The following is a 14,613-nucleotide window of genomic DNA, read 5'->3' as shown; positions in this document are numbered from 1 at the left end:
AAGCACTAAAAAAATTCAAACACACAGAGGCAAAATAGCATGTTTTTATTTTTTTTTTTTAATTTATTTTTAAATTTTTTATTTTTCTTGATTGTTGAGAGTATTACAGGTGTCCCATTCCCCCCCCCCAATTGACCCCCTCCACTTCACTCCTACCCCCTCCCCAGGCCTTCACCCCGTTATTAACTGTGTTCATGGCTTATGCATATATGCATATAACTTCTTTGGTTAATCTCTTCCCACCCTACACCCCCCTTCCCTCTTCCTTCTGAAATATGATAGTCTGTTGCATGCATCAATGTCTCTGGATCTATTTAGTTCATCAGATTCTTTTATTCATTAGCTTCTTCTTAAAGAAAACCCCTCAACTTTTCCTGTAGTGCTGGTCTGGTGGTGATGAACTCCTTTAACTTTTTCTTATCTGTGAAGCTCTTTATCTGACCTTCAATTCTAAATAATAGCTTTGCTGGGTAGAGAAATCTTGGTTGTAGTTCCATGTTTTTCATCACTTTGAATATTTCTTGCCACTCCCTTCTGGCCTGCAAAGTTTCTGTTGAGAAATCAGCTGAGAGTAGTATGGGGGCCCCTTTGTAGGTAACTAACTGCTTTTCTCTTGCTGCTTTTAAGATTCTCTCTTTGTCTTGAACTTCTGGCATTTTAATTATGATGTGTCTTGCTGTGGGCCTCTTTGGGTTCCTCTTGTTTGGGACTCTCTGTGCTTCCTGGACTTATAAGTCTATTTCTTTCCCCAGGTAAGGGAAGTTTTCTGAAATTATTTTTCAAATAGGTTTTTAATTTCTTGGTCTTTCTTTCCCTTCTGGCATCGCAATAATATGAATGTTGGGCCTCTTGAAGCTGTCCCAGAGGCTCCTTATACTATCTTCTTATTTCTGGATTCTTTTTTCTTTTTGCTCTTCTGGTTGGGTGTCTTTTTTTTCCTCATGTCCCAAATTGCTGACTTGATTCTCAGTGTCCTCTACTGTTGATTCCCTGCAAATTATTCTTCATATCAGTTCGTGTAGCCTTCATTTTAAATTGGTACTTTATTATGTTATCAATTTTCTCAGTTATTTCCCTAATAATATGCTTAATCATCCTTATAAACAAAATTCTGAACTCTGTATCTGTTAACTTGCTTGGATCTATTTCATTTAGTTCCTCTTCTAGAGATTTCTTCTGTTCTTTCCTTTGTGACATATTTCTTTGCCTCCACATTTTGGCTGCTTCCAGATGTTTGTTTCTATGTATTAGCTAGAGCTGCTATATCTCCTGGAATTTATAGAGTAGCTTTGTGTGGTAGGTGTCCTGTAGGGTCTAGTGGCTCAGCCTCCCCAGTCACCTGAGCTGGGCCTTCTAGGTGCTCCCCTGTGTGGGCTGTGTGCACTGTCCTGTTGTAGCTGAGCCTTGGTTGCTGTTGGGGTCACTTGGAGGAATTGACCCCCAGGCCAATCAGCTGTGAGGACCAGCTGTAACTACAGCCAAACAGCTGCTGTGCTGGACATACCCCTATGGAGCAGGCTTTACTTCAGTGGAGCTTTGGTGTTCACCAAGTACGCCCCTTGAGTGTCACTCATGTATGTGGTAGGGTTGTAATCCAGCATGGTCGAGTCTGATCACCAGGTACCCTCCCGGGAGGTGCAAAGTCAGCCTCTGCCAGTGCCTTGCCCAGGGCCACCCAGCATGAGCTACACAGCAAACTGTAGTTGGCTGGTACTTGTGCTGGGCTTGGAGGTGTCCAGGAGAGGCCAAGCTATGAACCAATGCAGGCTGCCGCTAGTCCCAGGCCTGGGGCCACTTATCAAGCTGTACGGGGCATGCTGCTGCTTGTTTGAGAGATTTTGGAAAGTCCTAAGTGTAAGGCTAGAGAGGCCACTTGCACAGAAAAGCCACTGGAAATGGCCTGGATAAGCTTGCATGTAGGGAGGGTCAGGGCCTCTGGAATCACTGGGGAGGGCCAAAGGTGTGAGTCAGGTGCTGGAGATTCAAATATGGTGCCTGCCTGCTGGCTGTGTGCAGAGAGGGCTCGCCAAAGGAGCAATGGCCTCTGCCAGCTCTTCTGCCTGGGAGAAAGCTGCCCCTCCACCTCTTGCCCCGATTTCAGGCAGGTTAGTTCCTCCCCAAGTGTCCCAGGTTCCTTTCAAGCTGCTTCCCGGTGCTTGGGCTCAGAGGGAGCGAGTCTGAGTGAGTCCGTGTGCAGACCCTTAAGGGGAGCTGCTGGGGCTCCTGCAGCCTCTGTGACCCTCAGAGACAGTCCCCACTTGTTTTCACAGCCTGAAGTTGTGGGGACTTTTCCTGGCCCTGGAACCTGTGTCGGGAGCCTGATGTGGTGCTGGGACCCCTCACTCTTCTGGGAAACCTGCCCTGCAGAGATGTCCTCCCAGGTTTAAACTGCGACACCGGGTGTAGGCCGTTGGCCGTGTCTCTGGAATGCAGCCCCAATCTGCCCATGTCTGCACCCCTCCTACTGGTTTCGGTGCTTCTTCAGTTCCCTGGTTGTAGGGCTTCTATTCAGACAGATTTCAAGAGGCTCTGAGTGATGGTGGTTCTGTATTTTAGTTGTAATTTTGATGTGGTTGCGGGAGGCAGCTGGTGCAGCTGTTACCTCCTCTGCCATTTTGTTTTTCTCCCAAATAGCATGTTTTTAAACAATGAATGGGTTACCAAAGACATCAAGAAGTAAATAAAAATCTTCCCAGAAACAAATGAAAATGAACACACAACAACTCCAAATACATGGGACACAATGAAAGCAGTCCTGAGAGGGAGGTTCATAGCACTACAAGCCTACCTCAAAAAAAAGAAAAACTTGTAATAGACTCTAACTCTACGACTTAAAGACTTAGAAAGAAAACAACAAGAAAAGCCCAGAGTAAGTAGAAGGAAGGAAATAATAAAGATCAGAGCAGAAATGAATGACATAGAGACTAAAAATTAATACAAAAGATCAATGAAACCAAGAGCTGGTTCTTTGAAAAGATAAACAATATTGATGAACCTTTAGACTCATCAAGAAACAGAGAGAGAGGACCCAAATAAACAAAATCAGAAACAAAAGTGGTGAATAATAACTGACCCAACATAAATACAAAAGATTGTAAGAAAATACTATGCACAACTAACTATACACCACCAAGCTGGACAACCTGGATGAAATAGACAAATTCCTAGAAGAGTACAACCTTCCAAAACTCCGTCAGGAAGTCAGAAAATCTGAATAGACTGACAACTGCTGATGAAGCTGAAGAAGTAATCAAATGGCTCCCAGCACACAAAAGCCCTGGCCCAGATGGCTTCACACGGGAGTTTTACCAAACATTCAAAGATGAATTAACAGCTACCCTCCTCAAACTATTTTAAAAAATACAAGAGGAAGGAGCACTTCCAAGCTCTTTTTACAAGGCTAGCATTAGCCTAATTCCAAAACCAGACAAAGACACTACAAAGAGAGACTTACAGACCAATATAACTGATGAACATAGATGTTAAAATCCTCAACAAAATATTAGCAAATTGGATCCAACAATATATTAAAATGATCATACAGGATGACAAAGTGGGATTTATTGCAGGGATGCAAGGCTGGTACAATTTTTGCAAATCAATATATGTGATATATCACATAAACAAATTGAAAGACAAAAATCACATGATCATATCAATAGATGCAGAAAAAACATTCAACAAAATCCAACACCCATTTTTGATAAAAAGTCTCAGTAAAGTGGAAATAGAGGGATCATACCACAACAAAATAAAGGCCATATGTGACAAGCCTACAGCCAATATCATACTTAATGGGCAAAAACTAAAACAATTTCACCTAAGAACAGGAACAAGACAGGGATATCCAGTTTCACCACTTTTATTCAACATAGTACTGGAAGTTCTAGCCATAGCTATCAGACAAGAAGAAAACATAAAAGGCTTCCAAATTGGAAAGGAAGAAACAAAACTGTCATTATTCGCAAATGACATGATATTGTACATAGAGAATTCTAAAGACTTCATAAAAAAACTACTAGATTTAATGAATTCAGTACGATAGCAGGATACAAAATTAACATCCAGAAATCAATGGCAGTTTTATACACCAATAATGAACTCTGAGAAAGAGAAACTAAAAGAACAATCCCATTTACCATTGGAACTAAAAAAAATAAGATAGGTAGGAATAAACTTAACCAAAGATGTAAAAGACCAGTACTCAGAAAACTGCAGAACACTGAAAAAAGAAATAGAGGAAGATATGAACGAATGGATGAATATACCATGTTCATATATTGGAAGAATTAACATCATTAAAATGCCCACACTACCCAAAGCAATCTATAAATTCAATGAAATTCTTATTGAAATATCAACAGCATATTTCAGAGCTAGAACAAATATTCCAAAAATTTATATGAAGCCAAAACGACCCCAAATAGTTGCAGCAATCTTGAGAAAGAAGAACAGAGTTGTAGGGATTACTTTACTGGATATCAAACTATACTACAAAGCCATTGTAATCAAGACAGCCTAGTATTGATACAACAACAGGTATACATACCAATGGAACAGAACAGAGACCCCAGAAATAGACCCACACCATTATCGTCAATTAATATTTGACAAAGAGTCAAGAGCATACAATGGAATAAAGACAGTCTCTTCAGTAAATGGTGCTGGGAAAATTGGACAGGTACATGCGAAAAAATGAAACTGGACCACCAACTTACACCATATACAAAAATAAACTCAAGATGGATAAAAGCTTTAAATGTAACACATGAAACCATAAAAATCCTAGAATGAAATGTAGGCAGCAAAATCTCAGACATCTCTTGTGGCAATATGTTTGCTGATACATCTCGTAAGGCAAGAGAAACAAAGGAAAGAATAAACAAATGGGACTACATCAAAATAAGAAGCTTCTGCACAGCAAAAGAAACCATCAACAATGGAAAAAGGGAGCCCACTGTATGGGAGAACATATTTGCCATGAACACATCTGATAAAGGGTTAATATCCAAAATGTATAAGGAACTCATACAACTTAACAAAAGGAAGACAAACAATCCAATTAAAAAATGAGCAAAGGACCTGAATAGACACTTCTCCAAAGAGGACATACAGATATAAAAAATTCTCAATGTCACTAATCATCAGAGAGATGTAGATTAAACAACAGTGAGATATCACCTCACACCTGCCAGTGTGGCTACCATCAACAAATCAACAAACAAGTGCTGGGGAGGATGTGAAGAAAAGGGAACCCTACTACTCTGCTGGTGGGAATGCAGACTGGTGCAGCCACTATGGAAAGCAGTACAAATTTTCCTCAAAAAATTAATAATTGAATTTCCATTTGACCCAGTGATCCCACTTCTATGAATATATCCTAAGAAATCCAAAACACCAATCAGAAAGAACTTATGCACCCGTATGTTCATAGCAGTGCAATTTACAATAGCTAAGATCTGGATACAGCCCAAGTGCCCATCAGGAGATGAGTGCATAAAAAAGCTGTGGTACATTTACATCATGGATTATGCAGTTGTAAAAAAGAAGTATCTCTCACCCTTTGGGACAGCATGGATGGAACTAGAGAGTATTATGCTAAGTGAAATAAGCCAGTCAGAGAAAGACAAGTATCACAGGATCTCACTTATATGTGGAATGTAATAAACAAAATAAACTGATGAAGGAAATGGATCCCGAGACAGAAGCATGGAACAGACTGAGGGATCTCACAGGGAAGGCGGAGATGGAGGAGTGGGCAGGGAGAGATTAATCAAAGAATTTATATGTTCATAAGCATAACCCATGGACACAGACATTGGTATGGGGAAGGCCTTGAGGTGGGGTGGATGCGGGTTGGAGGGGATCAATGGTGGTAAAAAGGGGACATCTGTAATATTTTGAACAATAAAGATAAAAAGCAAACAAACAAACAGAAAAAGAAAATTGCTAGAAAACTATGCATCATACTCTTTTAAACAAGCAAAATATGCTTCTGCATACAATGGGACATAAACAGAATTCTTTTCCTGTAAGGTACAGAAATGCAAGTTCTTTTTTAACATTGTGGATTGCTAAAATATGTATGCAATAGTAATTCCTCTAGCTATTACAGAGTGCGCCAGAAACATTTATGGATTCTGGGGATGATGAGTAGTGTAATTCTTTGATTGGGTAAGTGGACACTCTAGCAGAAAAAAAAGAAAGAAATAAAAAAATGAACACAGAAGTACAAGACAAAGGCGAATGAGACTTCTCTTATATCTTTGCAACATTTAGATGGAAATCAAATTTAAATGCAGTCCACTCTGCTTTTGAAGAAGCTTTGGTTCAGTTCCCCAATCTCCATTGCTTGACGGAGTATCCTATGAGAATATTGCGAAGGTGTCTTCTTAAACAACAAACCTATTTTTAGTGGTGGAGCTGCTCTTAGTACCTGTATGTGCATGGGACTGATAACCAATCACCATCTTTGGAGGAAATCCTAACCTTTCCTTGTATAGCCTTCCTATATGTATATGTAAAGCCACTCTTAGCTCTAACCTTAACAACAGCTCCAGGTACATTATTTCTGTAGTTACCAAAAGATCCTACAACAAGGCACAGCAGCTTACTGTATCTAGCCAAAAGCGATTGAGGTCACTTCCTCTCCGCTGTTTGTTCAATGTAATTAGCCATCGCCCTCCTTGTTTTTCTCATCTTCCCACATAGGGTTAATACCATCCTTAAAGAGTGAGTAGTCACAGCCCCGCGTTAATTTACTAGACAACTAGATGTGGTTGCACAGAGCCCCAAAGTCTTCAATAGTATCAAACTCAGAGATCAGCCGAAGGTTTGCTTGCCAAATTTTATCATTTTTAAAAAACCAGAGTGCCCATATGTTCTTTAAAGGATGTTTAATACAGTGTTCTGGGTTAGCAACCTCCTGGTTAGATTCTGTTTTCTCTTCTACTGTAGGCTGGAGATTAGGAGTAAGGGTGGTTTCCAGTTCCACAGTCGCCATTTTAGATCCATGTCTGTATTTTACTTTTTAAAACAAAACATGGTTTACTCTAATTTGTTATAATTTGTTTCTTTCATTTACTGGATTTAGATACATCGCACACATTTTTCCTGTGTCCATAGCACATACATAAAAACTGATCATCTACTAGTCCACAAAGAAGGTCTAAGTCTTAATTATAAGAAGTCCTACAGAGCACATTTTCTGAACAGTGAAGGAATCAAACTCAAACTTAATGATCCAAGCTTTTATTAAAAAACAAACAAACGGAAAACAGCCCCCCCCCCCCCGTGCTTTCGGCTTCAAGGACAGGAAGAAAGGAGGGATAGCAGTTGGAACGCCTGTGACACAATAATGGGGCTGTGCTCAAGCCATGTGTGATGTCGTTGAGGCTCCTGACAAAAACAGCCACTGCTTTCTAAGTCACACTAAGGAGAGCTGCCTCGGAACCTCTGGGGCAGTGGTGCACCGGCTCACTGGAAGATCTCACTGCAGCCATGAGCAGTAAGGAATGTTTCAAGTGTGGATGCTCTGGCCACTGGGCCCGGGGATGCCCTAGAGGAGGACAAGCTCCAGGGCGAAGATCTAGAGGCCCTGGCAGAGGTTGTCAGTGTAGTTCTGCCACCCTACCTGACATCTGTTACCGCTGTGGTGAATCTGGTCATCACGCTAAGAACTGTGACCTTCTCGAAGCCATCTGTTACAATTGTGGGAGAAGTGGCCACATCGCCAAGGATTGTGTGGAGCCTAAGCGCGCAAGAGAGCAGTGCTGTTATGCTTGTGGCAGACCAGGCCATCTGGCTCGGGATTGTGACCGTCAGGATGAGCAGAAGTGCTACTCTTGTGGTGAATATGGTCATATTCAGAAAGACTGCACCCAAGTCAAGTGCTACCGGTGTGGGGAGACCGGCCATGTGGCCATCAACTGCAGCAAGACAATGGAAGTCAACTGCTACCGCTGTGGAAAGTCCGGGCATTTAGCCCGGGACTGCCCCACTGAAGCTACAGCTTAAATTTTTTCCTTCATGCCCCCCCCCCTTTTGCTGATTGATAATTATATTATTTTCTCTGAAAACCTCTTCACTGACCAAAGGTTGATGAATGGAGGCTACTCCCAGGCCAGTTAATTTTAATCACCAAGTTAAAGGAGGAAAGGGTTTGTACACATCTTATAATTAATGTGTTTCTGCACCACTAGTGAATCCACTTATTGAAACATTCTCAGCTTAAGGCAATTTCTAGGTCCTTTTGATGTATTTTTATTTAAGCTTAATTAAGACCTACTGTGTGCTAGCTACTATTGGAGGAGTTTGGGATACATCAGTAAATAAATTAGAGCAAGTTTGAGAACACAGGCCTAGAATCTATGAAGCAAAATATGTAGTGTCTCAGATGAAGAGAAATTGCTTCAGAGAAAAAGAACATCAGGTAAAAGGATAGAGCTTATGTGTGTTGGGGGGGAGCACACATGATTGTTTTAGATACACAAGGCACCCTGAGGAGACAACATTTCCTCAGAGATTCATCACATAAATAAAGCTGATTCTAGAAATGACTATGACCTTGACAAAGTAACTTTAATTTATTATGTATTAATTGCTTTGAATTATCTGACTTCGTTACCTTTTTTTTTTTCCTTCGTTACCTTTTAAATAACATTAAAAGAAACTTTTATCTGATTCTACCTAGAGTGTTTAAAGAGCTTAAAGAGAGAGAGCAATGAGAAAAAAACCAACCTAATAAAAAACCTAAGCAGCAAATTGTGGACATACATTGATGGCAAAATTTGGACTTACATACTTTAAAAATCTAAGAACATAAGTATAAACATTAAGATTGAACATGAATTGGGCCTTCAATAATTTCAAAAATACACATTTTCATAGATAAAAATTTATATTTATATTTAGTTTCTGAAAAAATGTATTTTCACAGATACAAAAATGTTCAGTTTCACATGCTGAAATCTATTTTTTAAAATCATATCTGAAAAACAACTGAATTTCTATAAAATATAAAGGGCACTTTTAAACTGTAAATAAAACTTGGGATAGGAGGAGATAACTATTGTGTCAAGAGAGAATTGAAATTGTAATGAAAAATAATTTAGAAAATAACAATGATAACAATACTACACATCAAACCAGAATGAAATACAATTTATAGTAGAAAGAATATTGTAGAGGGTAAAATCTTGTGCCCATAAACTTAAATGGTACAAGAAATATAACTGAAGTCACATTATTTTATGAACCTCCATAACAGTTGTCAAAGTAAGAAACATTTAAACCTATAGAGAATTTTTGTGAGTTTATTTGAGCCAAACTGTCAACAATTGCCGAGAAGCAAAATCTCAACAGGTTGACATTATGCTTCAGAGAATGGCAGTTTTGCACTTTGTTTAATACATTGCAATCAAAAGAGTAGATGAAATCCATTGGGGATAGATTAGGGAAGTAGGACAAAGCAAAGTGGGGAAACCTCTGGAATTGGATAAAAAGTAAAATGATAGACACATTTCTTTTACATAGGTGGGTATAGGATAGTTAACGGCCAACAATGAACTCAATCACAATATGGGGATTTGTGGTCTCTGCAGAGTGGTCCCTTAAAAATGCATCTCTGTACTTTATATTTTCTATTATAAAAATTATATAATTTCTTTCCAACTTAATTAGAATTTCTAACTTTTAGAAACCTCAATTTTCAATGATAACAAAAAAGGTAAGCAACCAGAATTCCTTAGATTGATTTTTTTAATATGATTTTTTCCACTTTTTTAAAAAAATTGATTTTTAGAGAGAGGAAGAGAGAGTGAGTGAGAGAGAGAAAGGGAGAGAGAGGCATTGATGGGTTTCATCCTGCATGTGTCCCCAACAGGGATGCAAGTTGGCTTGCAACTTGGGTATATGCCCTGACCTGGAATCGAAACTGCCACCTTCTAGTATATGGGATGACACTCCAACCAAATGAGCAACACCAACCAGGGCCACCTAAATTTATTTTTATGAACACATTTATAACCTTTAGAACCTAAGTTCCTCTATTGGCAAACACACTTACTTTCAAGAAACACACCTCTAACAAAGCACTAGACATTTATTAACAGCTTCAGATCCACTCCACAGCCTCTCTGCAACAAAAACAAAAGCAGGCAAACCCAAAACTTGTCTAGCAATCAATGCTTCAGTATTTCATGTTGTTTCAAAATATCTAGATATTCAATAATTCTTATCAATTTTACTAATTTAGAAAGGAATAGCTGAAATAAGTTCAATTGACTTGCTTATAAGTGGGTAAGAGTTTCTTCAACATATCGGTTGTTGCTCAATTGTTGATGATGGACTAACAAATCCATTTGCCCATTTTTGGGATGTTTCTTTCCGTTTTGGGCATATTTTTCTAGTTTATATACAGCACATAGCTTAGAGTCACCTTGGGATGCCATAAAGTCTTGGATATAAGGAACCTCTGTTCATTTTCCTTGGGAATGGTAAAACAGGTCGAGCTGCAGCATTAACTAAATAAGTTCTTTTTGCTTCCATGGTGACAGCTTTAGAATGTCCTGGAATTTTGATAATTGCCAATTGTTTTAATTTTCTTATGACATCTAATAATTCTGCAATTTATTTTCCATTCTTTTTGAGCTGCCTTAGAAAATTAAGTCTTGCTGCTTCCACAACATTCTAAAGTTGTGAGCTACACCAAAGGCATAGTTACTGTCAGTGTAACTATTGGTTATTTGATCTTTGGCCAATTGACATGCCTGAGTTAGAACAATTAGGCTTGTTGGGCAGATTTTGTTCAGGTAACTAAGGACCTTTAGTTATGCCCACCATGGAAGTTACTGTATATTCAGCTCAGTAACATTCCTGATTATCCTTTAAAGATTCACCTTTAAACCAAACTAAGTCAACATTATTATTTTTTTTTTTCATAATATGGTTTTTTTATTGTGTAAACAGAGTAATATGGGCATTTTTATCTATGTGGTAAATTCACCAATGATCATAGAGGAACATGGAGAAAATTCCATTTTGTTGTCCTCAATGTAAAAAATGTTAGCATGGGTCATTAAAGAAAAAGAAAAAGAAAACAACAACAACAACAAAAAAAAACCACACACAAGATAACCCCCCAAACACAGTTGAGTTAGTGTTTCACGTACAAGTTTATATTTGAAAGTGAGGATGGGACAGGGTGGAATGGGTCATTGGGGAGAAAAAGGGACATCTGCAATATTTTAAACAAAAATAAAATTAAAAAAAAGGAAAAAAAAGAAAGTGACTGCCCCACATTCTGATAATCTACTTCAACCAGAATAATGAGATCACACGGAAGACTTCAACCAGAAGTATGTAATTTCTCCATTCTATACACTGCTTCATTCCTCCCTGCTCCATTCCAGATGAACAATATTAACTCACAGACTTTTTTTTCTGAGGTCCCGGAGAGGACAGAATTATCTTTTCTCTTTCGAAAAAATGCCTTCTATTTGGCTTGCACCTTGCTGAAAACAAGATATCAATTGTGTTTTATTTTATTATTTTATTTTTAAGGTCTGTAAAATTTAATTGTATACCAATAATCTTTTTATTTATTTATTTTTAAATTTTTAAAAAATATATCTTTATTGATTTCAGAAGGGGAAGAGGAAGGGAGAGGGAGAGACAGAAAAACATCAATGATGAGAGTCATCATTGATCTGCTGCCTCCTGCACGCCCCTGGCTGGGCATGTGCCCTGCCCAGGAATTGAACAGCAATCTCCTGGATCTTAGGTCTATGCTCGTCCGCTGAGCCACTTCCGGCCAGGCAACAATAATCTTTTTTAAAAAAATGTATCTTTATTGTTGAAAATATTATAGATGTACCCTTTGTCTCCCCATTGACCTCTTCTACTCTGCACCCACTCCCCATCCCATGCCTCCACCACACTATTGTCTGTGTCCATGGGTTATGCATATAATTCTTTTAAATATCTTTATTGATTTCAGAGAGGAAAGGAGAGAGAGAGAGAAACATCAATGATGAGGGTAATCATTGATCCGCTGCCTCCTGCATGCCCCCCACCGGGGATAGAGCTGGCAACCCGGGCATGTGCCCTGACTGGGAATCGAACCACAATCTCCTGGATCCTAGGTCAATGCTCAACTGCTGAGCCACTCCCAGCCGGGCTGCATATAAATTCTTACGTTAAGTTTTCTCCACCCACCCACCTCTGCTTTTCCTCAGAGATTTGTCAGTCTGTTCCATGCTTCTATGTCACTGAATCTATTTTGCTTATCAGTTTATTAAGTTCTTTAGATTCCACATATAAGCAAGATCATGTGATATTTGTCTTTCTCTGCCTGGCTTATTTCCCTTAGCATAATATTCTCCAGGTGTATCCATGCTCTCCCAAAGGGTAAGAGATCCTTCTTCTTTACAGCTGCATAGCATTCCATGGTGTAAATGTCCCATAGCTTTTTTTATCCACTCATCCACTGATGGGCACTTGGGCTGTTTCCAAATCTTAGCTATTGTAAATTGTGCTGCTATGAACATAGGGGTGTATATATTCCTTCTGATTGGTGTTTCAGGATTCTTAGGATGTATTCCTAGAAGTGAGATCATTGAATCAAAAGGCAGTTCCATTTTTAATTTTTTAAGGAAACCATACTGTTTTCCAAAGTGGCAGCACCAGTCTGCATTCCCACCAGCAGTGTACCAGGGTTACCCTTTCTCCACATCCTCGCCAGCATGTGTCCTTTGTTGATTTGTTGATGCTAGCCATTCTGACAGGTGTGAAGTGATACCTCTTTGTGGTTTTAATTTGCATCTCTCTGATGATTAACGACTTTGAGCATTTTTTCATCTGTCTCTTGGCCATCTGTCTTTTTTGGGGAAGTGTCTATCCAGGTCCTTTGCCCATTTTTTAATTGGATTGCTTGTTTTCCTCTTGTTGAGTTGTATGAGTTCTTTGTATACTTTGGAAATTAGCCCCTTATCAGATGCATCCTTGGCAAATATGTCCTCACAGACCATGAGGTTCCTTTGCATTTTGAGGCTGTTTTCTTTTTGCTGTGCAGAAGCTTTTTAGTTTGATGTAATCCCATTTATTTATTTATTTATTTATTTATTTATTTATTTATTTATTATTTATTTTTTGCCCTAGGAGATGTACTGGTGAAAATTCCACTATGTGAGATGTCTGTGACTTTACTGCCTATGTTTTCTTCCAGGACTTTTATGGTTTTGTGATTTATATTTAAGTCTTTTTTCCATTTTGAATTTATTCTTCTGTGTGGAGTAAGTTGGTGACCTTGTTTCATTTTTTTGCATGTACCTGTCCAGTTTTTCCAGCACCATTTACTGAAGAGGCTGTCTTTACTCCATTGTATGCTCTTTCCTCCTTTGTAAAATATTAACTGAACATAATGGCATGGGTCTATTTCTGGGGTCCCTGTTCTGTGCCATTGATCTATGTCTATTGTACAAATACCAGGCTGTTTTGGTTACAGTGGTTTATTAGTACAGTTTGATATCTGGTAAAGTGATCCTTCCCACTCTGTTCTTCTTTCTCAAGATTGCTGCTGCTCTTTGGGATCTTTTTTGGTTCCATATAAATTTTTGGAATATTCTTCCAGCTCTGTGATATATGCTGTTGGTATTTTAATAGGAATTGCATAGAATCTATACATTGCTTTGGGTAGTATGGACAATTTAATGATATTAATTCTTCAAATCCATGTACGTGGTATATTCTTCTACTTGTTTATATCTTCCTCTATTTCTTTCTGCAGTGTCATGGAGTTTTCTGAGCACAGGTCTTTTACATCCATGGTTAAGTTTATTCCTAGGTATCTTATTTTTTTAGTTGCAATGGTATTACTTTATTAGTTTCTTTTTCTGAGAGTTCATTGTTGGTGTAAAAAATGTGGTCAATTTTTGGATGTTAATTTTGTATCGAGCACCTTACTGAATTCATTTATCAAATCTAGTAGTACTTTGGTGGGGTCTTTAGAGTTTTCTATGCACAATGTCATGCCATCTGTGAATAATGACAGTTTTACTTCCTCTTTTTTAATTTGGATACATTTTATGTTTTATTCCCATGTGATGGCTGTGGCAAGAGCTTCCAGTGCTATGTTGAATAAGAGTGATGAAAGCAGCCAACCCTGTCTTGTTCTTGTTTTTAAGGGCAATTGTTTTAGTTTTTGACTGTTGAGTATAATATTGGCTGTAGGTTTGTCATATATGGCCTTTATTATGTTGAAGTATGGAAGTTCCCTCTATTTCTACTTTGCTGAGAGTTTATATCAAAAATGGGTGCTGGATTTTGTCAAATGCTTTTTCTGCACCTATTGATATGATCATATGATTTTTGTCCTTCACTTTGTTTATGTGATTATCACATTTAATGACTGGAAATATACCAGCATAGCATCCTGGGAATGAATCCCATTTCGTCTTGGTGTATAATCTTTTTAATGTATAGCTAGATCTGGTTTGCTAGTATTTTGTTGAAGATTTTAGCATCTATGTTCATCAGGGATATTGGTCTTTAAGTTTCTTTCTTTGCAGTGTCTTTATCTGGTTTTGGGATTAGGATGATGCTGGGCACATAAAG

General features: G+C 38.5%; 2 pseudogenes across 2 annotated transcripts; one reads left to right on the top strand and one right to left on the bottom strand.

Moving 5' to 3' along the window:
- Nucleotides 1-6,392: 6,392 nt before the first annotated feature.
- On the bottom strand, nt 6,393-7,003 carry LOC308551312 (eukaryotic translation initiation factor 4E pseudogene; annotated as a pseudogene). The gene has a single exon. The product of its transcript is annotated as a eukaryotic translation initiation factor 4E pseudogene (transcript).
- Nucleotides 7,004-7,500: 497 nt separating this feature from the next.
- On the top strand, nt 7,501-8,016 carry LOC308551402 (CCHC-type zinc finger nucleic acid binding protein pseudogene; annotated as a pseudogene). Its single transcript has one exon. The product of its transcript is annotated as a CCHC-type zinc finger nucleic acid binding protein pseudogene (transcript).
- The last annotated feature ends 6,597 nt before the right edge of the window (nt 8,017-14,613 follow it).

The sequence above is a fragment of the Miniopterus schreibersii genome, assembly GCF_964146895.1.
Source record: "Miniopterus schreibersii genome assembly, chromosome: X".
NCBI classification, from domain to species: domain Eukaryota; kingdom Metazoa; phylum Chordata; class Mammalia; order Chiroptera; family Miniopteridae; genus Miniopterus; species Miniopterus schreibersii.
This window is presented reverse-complemented; position numbering and strand designations above follow the sequence as displayed.